The following is a 14,715-nucleotide window of genomic DNA, read 5'->3' as shown; positions in this document are numbered from 1 at the left end:
ATATGTTAGTTTAATTAAATGAAAATTATAATCAGCTGATTTACATGTCACACATGAATAGTCTCCTTAGTATTATGGAAAGCTCACTTTTATCAATTTCAAACCTTATTTGCAACATTTTAAACTCTATTTTATTTTCTAACAGCAATGTTTTACATCCTCTCGTTATTAGCCCTGTATGTATAACGAACGTGCAAAACAAAATAAGTTAGTTCATGAACAAGCATTTCAGTTTTCCAGTTAATTTAAGTATAAAAAATATTCATATTTCAATTAATATTTCCACTCTCATGTCATACTGACGATAGATTAAACTACGCCATATTCGATAATATAGATAAATATCTCAAAATAAGCGTATTTTATTCTATTTGCAAGATAACCACCATATATTTATCCACAGACCGCAATGAATCCCATCTGTGAGACAAAACTTCACTGATATAAATTTAAGTCTTCCAATGGAATGTAATTCATAATATAGGATAAATTTATTTAAGAACAGGAATTTTTAAATTAAGTTCAACCTGCATTGGATACTAAAAAAACTATTTTAATTATTACCTAGCTCTTATCAGTCGGTATCTATTAAAAGTAAGTTAAATATTGATTTAGATTTAACAAATGATGATTGTTGCAACAAATAAATTTTATGTAAATTAATGCCTATGTTATCTCCTATTCATTTTAGCAATAAACTTAAACTTTGCTTTAATTTAATGCACTCGTATATTATGGAGTTAAATAATTAAGAAAATGAAATTAATATTGCTCAAAGACAGTCGTATTTGATTAAATACGGTCATATATATTATATTCCTATATAAAGTATTTTCTTGTAGCAGTAATTGTGTTATTCTTAAGTTACAAATTGTATAAATGTTTTCATAAATCTAATTCGTCTTCTTGTTGTCTACAGATTTATAATCAATGTTACACCAAAAATAAATCAAAAACTTCTAACTCTATACCCTCTTTTAATACTATAATATCATTGCTCTATACAAAATTCAATCGAATTTTGTAAACTGAATTAATAGAAAAGTCCTCTTCTAGTCATTTTGAAGACAAATCGCTTAATCTATTAAAATCGAAATCAATCATTTATCCTTTTTGATCTTATTTAACTATTTTAACATTTAATAATTCTAAGTAGTAAATATAATTTTTCCTTGTGTTTTTCTACTTCAGCTTAAAAATTATTGTATTAATAAATAAATCAGTAATGGATGATATTAAGTTACTGCTAGGACTGGCTGTTTTAATGTTAGCAGTAAGCTAACAGTTTCAGAATCTTTTAGAGGATTCATATTCTGGGTTTAGATGAAGTCTTGTATGCAACTGTTGATAATTAGGTATTAAAACACTCATGTGATACTATTATAAAACTCGGCTTCGCCTCGTGAGATAAATCCACATTCGTGTTTTAATACCCCTTATTACACAACAGTTGCATAAATAACTATTATTTATTTAATTAAATAGCGTTACATGCGACTTTGTTACTAAACAAAATTGTAGTACTAAATAATTATCACTTGCACCTCATAATAAGGCATAGCAATGAGCGACAGAGGGGCAGACATCAAATATTTTTTTCTCTGAGTATTCATTAATAGAATAGTAACTTTTTTCCAAAAGTAACTTTTTCACAGAGCTTATGATTTTTTTAATATTGGTTTCGGTGTTTAAGTGTTCTGGTAACTTATTATAAATTTTAACTGACATTGGGTAGGGACCGGAACTGTGTAATGTTAATTTAGATTTAATTTGCGAAAGATTATTTTTATAGCGAGGTGTGTCGTGCCGGGGTACGGTAATGTAAGAATATTTAGTTTTGATAATGAAGTTTGTAGCTTTCTCTTTGTTTAATATTTGCAAGCACACGAATACATTTTTTCTGTAAAATAAAGAGTTCGTGTGCATCTACACTGTTGCCCCGCAGTATGACGCCTTAGATTTGCCACGCTTTTGTGTAGGCGTGGTAGGCTTGTCACTGCCCTTTTTAAATTTGTAGATTTCTTTCTCTTAAAGCGTATATAAATTGTGACAATTTTAATTTGTTTTTTTGAATATGTGATTTAAAATTCACATAAGAATCAAGTGGGAGTCGCATAACAGTAGGATGAGGACGGCTTGTAAACTTTGCGAAAAATCATTGCCGCTTAAATTTCACAAAAGGAAATAAAAAATAGCAATCAATTCGATGCTTGGTTCTCACCTTTCATGTAAATAAGTAAATATAGATCGTGTAATTGTAACCTACTGCAATAGTTCCTTTTATTCCAATGTCCGACCTCTTAAATGGAAAAAACAAACCTTGATATTTTTGTGTCTTGATGGAAAATCTATTATGTTATCTTACATACCAAGTTTAGTAAAAGACCACTTTAAGAGTTATCAAATAGAAAGTGTTTGATTTTTTGGGATAGTAATGAGCTCATAATAATGAAGAATCCATACCATGTGCACGCATTTTCAAGAATTGCATTCATTTTAACGTGATTGAAAAAAAATAATGAACTTGCAGTTTTCCTTAGTCACCACTTTTAGAAAATAGTGCCACCAAATAGCGTATGAAGATAAATATTCATAGTTGTTGACTTTTACTCATTTCAAAGTAGGTACAAGCTATGGACTATTCACTTTAATATTATTATAATAGCGTCAATCCCATAACTATATTGACCGATGCGTCGGAGGACATTCATATAAAAGAGGAACAGAAATGGTCCCAAAATGCAACCCTGTGAAACCCCTTTTAAACTTTACCTTTAAGGCGGTCTTATTTCACTGCCATCAGCGTATGTTATGGTGATCGAAAGTTTCGTTGGTGCAGTTCAAACTCCTTAATGGTAAAAAACTAAAGACTAGTCTTCTGCTAAATGGATGAATAGCATATTATCCATAAAATTGAGCGCATCAAGCAATTTCTATTGAGTAAATTCTATTTGGCCTTCTGCTACATGGATGTCTTAAAAGACATCTACAACTGCTCTAGTACTGCGGTACCTACCTCATTGTTGAGCAATCTAGCGGTCCGTTTTGTTACTTATAGATTTTAAGAATTCCATCAGATGGCAGCTGTGTCTCCGATTTTCGTTAGTTAATATGGTCGCCCAGAGATGTCGTTATCACATCGTTAGCTCATTCTTACGACGCGCTATTGATATTCATTGGAAACTAGTGACTCCCTACAGTTTCGGATGTATGGGTATCGCTTCTCGGCCTTTTGGCTAAGATCAAAGTGTAGTATCTGTTCTTTTCAGCTTAATATCTGAAAGTTCCCGCATAGCGGGACCAGTATATTAAACTGATTTTTGTAAAATGACGGGGTGTTAGGGGCTCGCTCCACTCCTGTCACGGGTCGGCCCGGCATTGCAGTGCCGCCGGGATTGGCCCATATAATAGAGAAAAGAAACTATTGGATTGAACAAAGTGTAACTTACTTTACCTTATACAATTATTTCTTCTTTGAATGTATAATCTGATTGATAATTTTATACAAAAAAATATGATATCGATTCAGGAAATTATCTTTAGTGACATAAGTTACTCTAAACTATTTACGTGACAGTACTAATATAATTATTATTATTATGTGTTTAGCCGTTAGCGTACGGACTAGAAATTTCGAAAATATCTAAATTTTAAATTAAATTATGCTTTGGACGGAGTTCGCGAGTAACGTGATCAACCATATCAAGTATGCCCTAGAAACAGTGTCTATAATAACAGAGTGAAAACTAATAATAATAATGAAGCTTCGAAATATTTTACTTACGTAATATATTGTATTCAGAAACAAAATAGAGAAAATAATTATCTGTCATATAACTAAAAAATATACTCTACTATAATACTTGGCTTGAGTTACGCATTCTGTCTCATACGAGGTGGTTTACTGACTATCAATAATTAGTTTATTTAAAGGCCTACATTCAAAATACATTTCTCACTATAATATGGTGTGCTTACAGGTTTTACGGCTCTTTGGTGTTTTTATCTTAATCAAAATATTACAAGAGGCGAGATATGGTAATATCTCGATTTAAAAAAAAACACTAAATTAAAAGACCATTGTGCAACGTTATTTGCTATATTATTAACTACTAATTTTCCTTTTAACGCAATATTTGAAGTTAAAATTTGGTTTGGTGGACTCTTCCCGGTGTTCACGAAAATTTTCAATGCTAAATTTCCCTTCATTGATTTAGTACTAAACCTTTCGGGAGACGAAATCGACTAAATAACTAAAACGGCTGAACTCGTGTCTTATCGGTTTACGGACAGACTAGTTTCAGACCGCAATATTGGGCGCGACCGCGAACCATCACTATCATCTCACCCAAACTTCACCTAACCCTGATGATGGACCTACAACAAATAGACGCGAGCTTAGCTGTTTAGTGACGTACGGTATTTTACTGTGTGGTCATGCTGCTGACATTGACATAGTGTCTGCTGCAAAAGAGAGCTGTTCGTGCTATATATCAGCTTGGTTATAAACAGTCTCTCAAAGAAAAATTTCAAGTATAAATATTATGACTGTTCATTATCAGTACATTTATGAAAATTTAATATACGTTCACAAAAATCATCACCTTTTTGCTCTTAATAGTGATTTTCATTATTATTACACTAGAAATAAGTGATTGCTTGTAACTAATTCTAGTAGGCTTCATAAGATACATATCTAATAATAGCTTTAAAGGTAAATGTATCCACTTTTAAGTCTCAGCCCCTGTTCAGGCATTATCTATAAAAAAAAATAAATGTTTTATTAAAAAATGGCTCTGTCATAAAACCTATTACTCCACACCTCAATAACTTAATGATCGGACAGCCTGAGACTAGATTATGATTATTTTTATAGCAATAGCAATGACAGTATAATATTGTTTATTTTTATTAAAATGAGCGCAAAAATAATGCTGGGAGAGTTTCTTGCGCCCGTTCTTCTCTCTCAGAGCGCCATTTGTTTCCGAAGCGGTAGTATTATCTAGTATATTAGAAACGACGTGAAAAGAATTCTAAAGGAATCAATTTTAAGAAAATAAATGCCTTTTATTCAATGTAAAGACATAATAATTAGAAAAATATTTTATTAGAAACAAATTTCATTAAATTCGAGTCCTTATCTCATGTAACGTCTTCTAAGAATATCACAAAATCTAAGCGATCAATTGAATTAGGTGGAGAAGTTCTTAAATTATTTTTCGACACTCTTGACGCAGATGATGCTAGAAAATATGATGCTGCCATTGAATCTTGCAAAAAAAGACGAAAATGAAATTTATAATTTAATGAAAGGCAATATAAACATAATTAAATCCGCTAATAATACCTTTAATTGCACTGTTTATAATTTGAATCAAAATAAAGTAAAAATAAATTCTCAAATAAACCACATGAATAATATGTTAGTTTAATTAAATGAAAATTATAATCAGCTGATTTACATGTCACACATGAATAGTCTCCTTAGTATTATGGAAAGCTCACTTTTATCAATTTCAAACCTTATTTGCAACATTTTAAACTCTATTTTATTTTCTAACAGCAATGTTTTACATCCTCTCGTTATTAGCCCTGTATGTATAACGAACGTGCAAAACAAAATAAGTTAGTTCATGAACAAGCATTTCAGTTTTCCAGTTGATTTAAGTATAAAAAATATTCATATTTCAATTAATATTTCCACTCTCATGTCATACTGACGATAGATTAAACTACGCCATATTCGATAATATAGATAAATATCTCAAAATAAGCGTATTTTATTCTATTTGCAAGATAACCACCATATATTTATCCACAGACCGCAATGAATCCCATCTGTGAGACAAAACTTCACTGATATAAATTTAAGTCTTCCAATGGAATGTAATTCATAATATAGGATAAATTTATTTAAGAACAGGAATTTTTAAATTAAGTTCAACCTGCATTGGATACTAAAAAAACTATTTTAATTATTACCTAGCTCTTATCAGTCGGTATCTATTAAAAGTAAGTTAAATATTGATTTAGATTTAACAAATGATGATTGTTGCAACAAATAAATTTTATGTAAATTAATGCCTATGTTATCTCCTATTCATTTTAGCAATAAACTTAAACTTTGATAATTTAATGCACTCGTATATTATGGAGTTAAATAATTAAGAAAATGAAATTAATATTGCTCAAAGACAGTCGTATTTGATTAAATACGGTCATATATATTATATTCCTATATAAAGTATTTTCTTGTAGCAGTAATTGTGTTATTCTTAAGTTACAAATTGTATAAATGTTTTCATAAATCTAATTCGTCTTCTTGTTGCCTACAGATTTATAATCAATGTTACACCAAAAATAAATCAAAAACTTCTAACTCTATACCCTCTTTTAATACTATAATATCATTGCTCTATACAAAATTCAATCGAATTTTGTAAACTGAATTAATAGAAAAGTCCTCTTCTAGTCATTTTGAAGACAAATCGCTTAATCTATTAAAATCGAAATCAATCATTTATCCTTTTTGATCTTATTTAACTATTTTAACATTTAATAATTCTAAGTAGTAAATATAATTTTTCCTTGTGTTTTTCTACTTCAGCTTAAAAATTATTGTATTAATAAATAAATCAGTAATGGATGATATTAAGTTACTGCTAGGACTGGCTGTTTTAATGTTAGCAGTAAGCTAACAGTTTCAGAATCTTTTAGAGGATTCATATTCTGGGTTTAGATGAAGTCTTGTATGCAACTGTTGATAATTAGGTATTAAAACACTCATGTGATACTATTATAAAACTCGGCTTCGCCTCGTGAGATAAATCCACATTCGTGTTTTAATACCCCTTATTACACAACAGTTGCATAAATAACTATTATTTATTTAATTAAATAGCGTTACATGCGACTTTGTTACTAAACAAAATTGTAGTACTAAATAATTATCACTTGCACCTCATAATAAGGCATAGCAATGAGCGACAGAGGGGCAGACATCAAATATTTTTTTCTCTGAGTATTCATTAATAGAATAGTAACTTTTTTCCAAAAGTAACTTTTTCACAGAGCTTATGATTTTTTTAATATTGGTTTCGGTGTTTAAGTGTTCTGGTAACTTATTATAAATTTTAACTGACATTGGGTAGGGACCGGAACTGTGTAATGTTAATTTAGATTTAGTTTGCGAAAGATTATTTTTATAGCGAGGTGTGTCGTGCCGGGGTACGGTAATGTAAGAATATTTAGTTTTGATAATGAAGTTTGTAGCTTTCTCTTTGTTTAATATTTGCAAGCACACGAATACATTTTTTCTGTAAAATAAAGAGTTCGTGTGCATCTACACTGTTGCCCCGCAGTATGACGCCTTAGATTTGCCACGCTTTTGTGTAGGCTTGTCACTGCCGTTTTTAAATTTGTAGATTTCTTTCTCTTAAAGCGTATATAAATTGTGACAATTTTAATTTGTTTTTTTGAATATGTGATTTAAAATTCACATAAGAATCAAGTGGGAGTCGCATAACAGTAGGATGAGGACGGCTTGTAAACTTTGCGAAAAATCATTGCCGCTTAAATTTCACAAAAGGAAATAAAAAATAGCAATCAATTCGATACTTGGTTCTCACCTTTCATGTAAATAAGTAAATATAGATCGTGTAATTGTAACCTACTGCAATAGTTCCTTTTATTCCAATGTCCGACCTCTTAAATGGAAAAAACTAACCTTGATATTTTTGTGTCTTGATGGAAAATCTATTATGTTATCTTACACACCAAGTTTAGTAAAAGACCACTTTAAGAGTTATCAAATAGAAAGTGTTTGATTTTTTGGGATAGTAATGAGCTCATAATAATGAAGAATCCATACCATGTGCACGCATTTTCAAGAATTGCATTCATTTTAACGTGATTGAAAAAAAATAATGAACTTGCAGTTTTCCTTAGTCACCACTTTTAGAAAATAGTGCCACCAAATAGCGTATGAAGATAAATATTCATAGTTGTTGACTTTTACTCATTTCAAAGTAGGTACAAGCTATGGACTATTCACTTTAATATTATTATAATAGCGTCAATCCCATAACTATATTGACCGATGCGTCGGAGGACATTCATATAAAAGAGGAACAGAAATGGTCCCAAAATGCAACCCTGTGAAACCCCTTTTAAACCTTACCTTTAAGGCGGTCTTATTTCACTGCCATCAGCGTATGTTATGGTGATCGAAAGTTTCGTTGGTGCAGTTCAAACTCCTTAATGGTAAAAAACTAAAGACTAGTCTTCTGCTAAATGGATGAATAGCATATTATCCATAAAATTGAGCGCATCAAGCAATTTCTATTGAGTAAATTCTATTTGGCCTTCTGCTACATGGATGTCTAAAAAGACATCTACAACTGCTCTAGTACTGCGGTACCTACCTCATTGTTGAGCAATCTAGCGGTCCGTTTTGTTACTTATAGATTTTAAGAATTCCATCAGATGGCAGCTGTGTCTCCGATTTTCGTTAGTTAATATGGTCGCCCAGAGATGTCGTTATCACATCGTTAGCTCATTCTTACGACGCGCTATTGATATTCATTGGAAACTAGTGACTCCCTACAGTTTCGGATGTATGGGTATCGCTTCTCGGCCTTTTGGCTAAGATCAAAGTGTAGTATCTGTTCTTTTCAGCTTAATATCTGAAAGTTCCCGCATAGCGGGACCAGTATATTAAACTGATTTTTGTAAAATGACGGGGTGTTAGGGGCTCGCTCCACTCCTGTCACGGGTCGGCCCGGCATTGCAGTGCCGCCGGGATTGGCCCATATAATAGAGAAAAGAAACTATTGGATTGAACAAAGTGTAACTTACTTTACCTGATACAATTATTTCTTCTGTGAATGTATAATCTGATTGATAATTTTATACAAAAAAATATGATATCGATTCAGGAAATTATCTTTAGTGACATAAGTTACTCTAAACTATTTACGTGACAGTACTAATATAATTATTATTATTATGTGTTTAGCCGTTAGCGTACGGACTAGAAATTTCGAAAATATCTAAATTTTAAATTAAATTATGCTTTGGACGGAGTTCGCGAGTAACGTGATCAACCATATCAAGTATGCCCTAGAAACAGTGTCTATAATAACAGAGTGAAAACTAATAATAATAATGAAGCTTCGAAATATTTTACTTACGTAATATATTGTATTCAGAAACAAAATAGAGAAAATAATTATCTGTCATATAACTAAAAAATATACTCTACTATAATACTTGGCTTGAGTTACGCATTCTGTCTCATACGAGGTGGTTTACTGACTATCAATAATTAGTTTATTTAAAGGCCTACATTCAAAATACATTTCTCACTATAATATGGTGTGCTTACAGGTTTTACGGCTCTTTGGTGTTTTTATCTTAATCAAAATATTACAAGAGGCGAGATATGGTAATATCTCGATTTAAAAAAAAACACTAAATTAAAAGACCATTGTGCAACGTTATTTGCTATATTATTAACTACTAATTTTCCTTTTAACGCAATATTTGAAGTTAAAATTTGGTTTGGTGGACTCTTCCCGGTGTTCACGAAAATTTTCAATGCTAAATTTCCCTTCATTGATTTAGTACTAAACCTTTCGGGAGACGAAATCGACTAAATAACTAAAACGGCTGAACTCGTGTCTTATCGGTTTACGGACAGACTAGTTTCAGACCGCAATATTGGGCGCGACCGCGAACCATCACTATCATCTCACCCAAACTTCACCTAACCCTGATGATGGACCTACAACAAATAGACGTGAGCTTAGCTGTTTAGTGACGTACGGTATTTTACTGTGTGGTCATGCTGCTGACATTGACATAGTGTCTGCTGCAAAAGAGAGCTGTTCGTGCTATATATCAGCTTGGTTATAAACAGTCTCTCAAAGAAAAATTTCAAGTATAAATATTATGACTGTTCATTATCAGTACATTTATGAAAATTTAATATACGTTCACAAAAATCATCACCTTTTTGCTCTTAATAGTGATTTTCATTATTATTACACTAGAAATAAGTGATTGCTTGTAACTAATTCTAGTAGGCTTCATAAGATACATATCTAATAATAGCTTTAAAGGTAAATGTATCCACTTTTAAGTCTCAGCCCCTGTTCAGGCATTATCTATAAAAAAAATTAAATGTTTTATTAAAAAATGGCTCTGTCATAAAACCTATTACTCCACAGCTCAATAACTTAATGATCGGACAGCCTGAGACTAGATTATGATTATTTTTATAGCAATAGCAATGACAGTATAATATTGTTTATTTTTATTAAAATGAGCGCAAAAAAAATGCTGGGAGAGTTTCTTGCGCCCGTTCTTCTCTCTCAGAGCGCCATTTGTTTCCGAAGCGGTAGTATTATCTAGTATATTAGAAACGACGTGAAAAGAATTCTAAAGGAATCAATTTTAAGAAAATAAATGCCTTTTATTCAATGTAAAGACATAATAATTAGAAAAATATTTTATTAGAAACAAATTTCATTAAATTCGAGTCCTTATCTCATGTAACGTCTTCTAAGAATATCACAAATCTAAGCGATCAATTGAATTAGGTGGAGAAGTTCTTAAATTATTTTTCGACACTCTTGACGCAGATGATGCTAGAAAATATGATGCTGCCATTGAATCTTGCAAAAAAAGACGAAAATGAAATTTATAATTTAATGAAAGGCAATATAAACATAATTAAATCCGCTAATAATACCTTTAATTGCACTGTTTATAATTTGAATCAAAATAAAGTAAAAATAAATTCTCAAATAAACCACATGAATAATATGTTAGTTTAATTAAATGAAAATTATAATCAGCTGATTTACATGTCACACATGAATAGTCTCCTTAGTATTATGGAAAGCTCACTTTTATCAATTTCAAACCTTATTTGCAACATTTTAAACTCTATTTTATTTTCTAACAGCAATGTTTTACATCCTCTCGTTATTAGCCCTGTATGTATAACGAACGTGCAAAACAAAATAAGTTAGTTCATGAACAAGCATTTCAGTTTTCCAGTTGATTTAAGTATAAAAAATATTCATATTTCAATTAATATTTCCACTCTCATGTCATACTGACGATAGATTAAACTACGCCATATTCGATAATATAGATAAATATCTCAAAATAAGCGTATTTTATTCTATTTGCAAGATAACCACCATATATTTATCCACAGACCGCAATGAATCCCATCTGTGAGACAAAACTTCACTGATATAAATTTAAGTCTTCCAATGGAATGTAATTCATAATATAGGATAAATTTATTTAAGAACAGGAATTTTTAAATTAAGTTCAACCTGCATTGGATACTAAAAAAACTATTTTAATTATTACCTAGCTCTTATCAGTCGGTATCTATTAAAAGTAAGTTAAATATTGATTTAGATTTAACAAATGATGATTGTTGCAACAAATAAATTTTATGTAAATTAATGCCTATGTTATCTCCTATTCATTTTAGCAATAAACTTAAACTTTGATAATTTAATGCACTCGTATATTATGGAGTTAAATAATTAAGAAAATGAAATTAATATTGCTCAAAGACAGTCGTATTTGATTAAATACGGTCATATATATTATATTCCTATATAAAGTATTTTCTTGTAGCAGTAATTGTGTTATTCTTAAGTTACAAATTGTATAAATGTTTTCATAAATCTAATTCGTCTTCTTGTTGCCTACAGATTTATAATCAATGTTACACCAAAAATAAATCAAAAACTTCTAACTCTATACCCTCTTTTAATACTATAATATCATTGCTCTATACAAAATTCAATCGAATTTTGTAAACTGAATTAATAGAAAAGTCCTCTTCTAGTCATTTTGAAGACAAATCGCTTAATCTATTAAAATCGAAATCAATCATTTATCCTTTTTGATCTTATTTAACTATTTTAACATTTAATAATGCTAAGTAGTAAATATAATTTTTCCTTGTGTTTTTCTACTTCAGCTTAAAAATTATTGTATTAATAAATAAATCAGTAATGGATGATATTAAGTTACTGCTAGGACTGGCTGTTTTAATGTTAGCAGTAAGCTAACAGTTTCAGAATCTTTTAGAGGATTCATATTCTGGGTTTAGATGAAGTCTTGTATGCAACTGTTGATAATTAGGTATTAAAACACTCATGTGATACTATTATAAAACTCGGCTTCGCCTCGTGAGATAAATCCACATTCGTGTTTTAATACCCCTTATTACACAACAGTTGCATAAATAACTATTATTTATTTAATTAAATAGCGTTACATGCGACTTTGTTACTAAACAAAATTGTAGTACTAAATAATTATCACTTGCACCTCATAATAAGGCATAGCAATGAGCGACAGAGGGGCAGACATCAAATATTTTTTTCTCTGAGTATTCATTAATAGAATAGTAACTTTTTTCCAAAAGTAACTTTTTCACAGAGCTTATGATTTTTTTAATATTGGTTTCGGTGTTTAAGTGTTCTGGTAACTTATTATAAATTTTAACTGACATTGGGTAGGGACCGGAACTGTGTAATGTTAATTTAGATTTAGTTTGCGAAAGATTATTTTTATAGCGAGGTGTGTCGTGCCGGGGTACGGTAATGTAAGAATATTTAGTTTTGATAATGAAGTTTGTAGCTTTCTCTTTGTTTAATATTTGCAAGCACACGAATACATTTTTTCTGTAAAATAAAGAGTTCGTGTGCATCTACACTGTTGCCCCGCAGTATGACGCCTTAGATTTGCCACGCTTTTGTGTAGGCTTGTCACTGCCGTTTTTAAATTTGTAGATTTCTTTCTCTTAAAGCGTATATAAATTGTGACAATTTTAATTTGTTTTTTTGAATATGTGATTTAAAATTCACATAAGAATCAAGTGGGAGTCGCATAACAGTAGGATGAGGACGGCTTGTAAACTTTGCGAAAAATCATTGCCGCTTAAATTTCACAAAAGGAAATAAAAAATAGCAATCAATTCGATACTTGGTTCTCACCTTTCATGTAAATAAGTAAATATAGATCGTGTAATTGTAACCTACTGCAATAGTTCCTTTTATTCCAATGTCCGACCTCTTAAATGGAAAAAACTAACCTTGATATTTTTGTGTCTTGATGGAAAATCTATTATGTTATCTTACACACCAAGTTTAGTAAAAGACCACTTTAAGAGTTATCAAATAGAAAGTGTTTGATTTTTTGGGATAGTAATGAGCTCATAATAATGAAGAATCCATACCATGTGCACGCATTTTCAAGAATTGCATTCATTTTAACGTGATTGAAAAAAAATAATGAACTTGCAGTTTTCCTTAGTCACCACTTTTAGAAAATAGTGCCACCAAATAGCGTATGAAGATAAATATTCATAGTTGTTGACTTTTACTCATTTCAAAGTAGGTACAAGCTATGGACTATTCACTTTAATATTATTATAATAGCGTCAATCCCATAACTATATTGACCGATGCGTCGGAGGACATTCATATAAAAGAGGAACAGAAATGGTCCCAAAATGCAACCCTGTGAAACCCCTTTTAAACCTTACCTTTAAGGCGGTCTTATTTCACTGCCATCAGCGTATGTTATGGTGATCGAAAGTTTCGTTGGTGCAGTTCAAACTCCTTAATGGTAAAAAACTAAAGACTAGTCTTCTGCTAAATGGATGAATAGCATATTATCCATAAAATTGAGCGCATCAAGCAATTTCTATTGAGTAAATTCTATTTGGCCTTCTGCTACATGGATGTCTAAAAAGACATCTACAACTGCTCTAGTACTGCGGTACCTACCTCATTGTTGAGCAATCTAGCGGTCCGTTTTGTTACTTATAGATTTTAAGAATTCCATCAGATGGCAGCTGTGTCTCCGATTTTCGTTAGTTAATATGGTCGCCCAGAGATGTCGTTATCACATCGTTAGCTCATTCTTACGACGCGCTATTGATATTCATTGGAAACTAGTGACTCCCTACAGTTTCGGATGTATGGGTATCGCTTCTCGGCCTTTTGGCTAAGATCAAAGTGTAGTATCTGTTCTTTTCAGCTTAATATCTGAAAGTTCCCGCATAGCGGGACCAGTATATTAAACTGATTTTTGTAAAATGACGGGGTGTTAGGGGCTCGCTCCACTCCTGTCACGGGTCGGCCCGGCATTGCAGTGCCGCCGGGATTGGCCCATATAATAGAGAAAAGAAACTATTGGATTGAACAAAGTGTAACTTACTTTACCTTATACAATTATTTCTTCTTTGAATGTATAATCTGATTGATAATTTTATACAAAAAAATATGATATCGATTCAGGAAATTATCTTTAGTGACATAAGTTACTCTAAACTATTTACGTGACAGTACTAATATAATTATTATTATTATGTGTTTAGCCGTTAGCGTACGGACTAGAAATTTCGAAAATATCTAAATTTTAAATTAAATTATGCTTTGGACGGAGTTCGCGAGTAACGTGATCAACCATATCAAGTATGCCCTAGAAACAGTGTCTATAATAACAGAGTGAAAACTAATAATAATAATGAAGCTTCGAAATATTTTACTTACGTAATATATTGTATTCAGAAACAAAATAGAGAAAATAATTATCTGTCATATAACTAAAAAATATACTCTACTATAATACTTGGCTTGAGTTACGCATTCTGTCTCATACGAGGTGGTT

At 31.0% G+C, this 14,715-nt stretch overlaps 3 non-coding genes across 3 annotated transcripts; all 3 read left to right on the top strand.

The window, feature by feature from the left end:
* The first annotated feature begins 3,216 nt into the window (after positions 1-3,216).
* Positions 3,217-3,409, top strand: LOC126972928 (U2 spliceosomal RNA). The gene has a single exon (XR_007731220.1). It is a non-coding gene; the product is annotated as a U2 spliceosomal RNA (small nuclear RNA).
* A 5,214-nt stretch (positions 3,410-8,623) lies between these two features.
* On the top strand, positions 8,624-8,816 carry LOC126972927 (U2 spliceosomal RNA). The gene has a single exon (XR_007731219.1). It is a non-coding gene; the product is annotated as a U2 spliceosomal RNA (small nuclear RNA).
* A 5,213-nt stretch (positions 8,817-14,029) lies between these two features.
* On the top strand, positions 14,030-14,222 carry LOC126972926 (U2 spliceosomal RNA). The gene has a single exon (XR_007731218.1). It is a non-coding gene; the product is annotated as a U2 spliceosomal RNA (small nuclear RNA).
* The last annotated feature ends 493 nt before the right edge of the window (positions 14,223-14,715 follow it).

This window comes from Leptidea sinapis, chromosome 27, assembly GCF_905404315.1.
Source record: "Leptidea sinapis chromosome 27, ilLepSina1.1, whole genome shotgun sequence".
Lineage (NCBI taxonomy): Eukaryota > Metazoa > Arthropoda > Insecta > Lepidoptera > Pieridae > Leptidea > Leptidea sinapis.
This window is presented reverse-complemented; position numbering and strand designations above follow the sequence as displayed.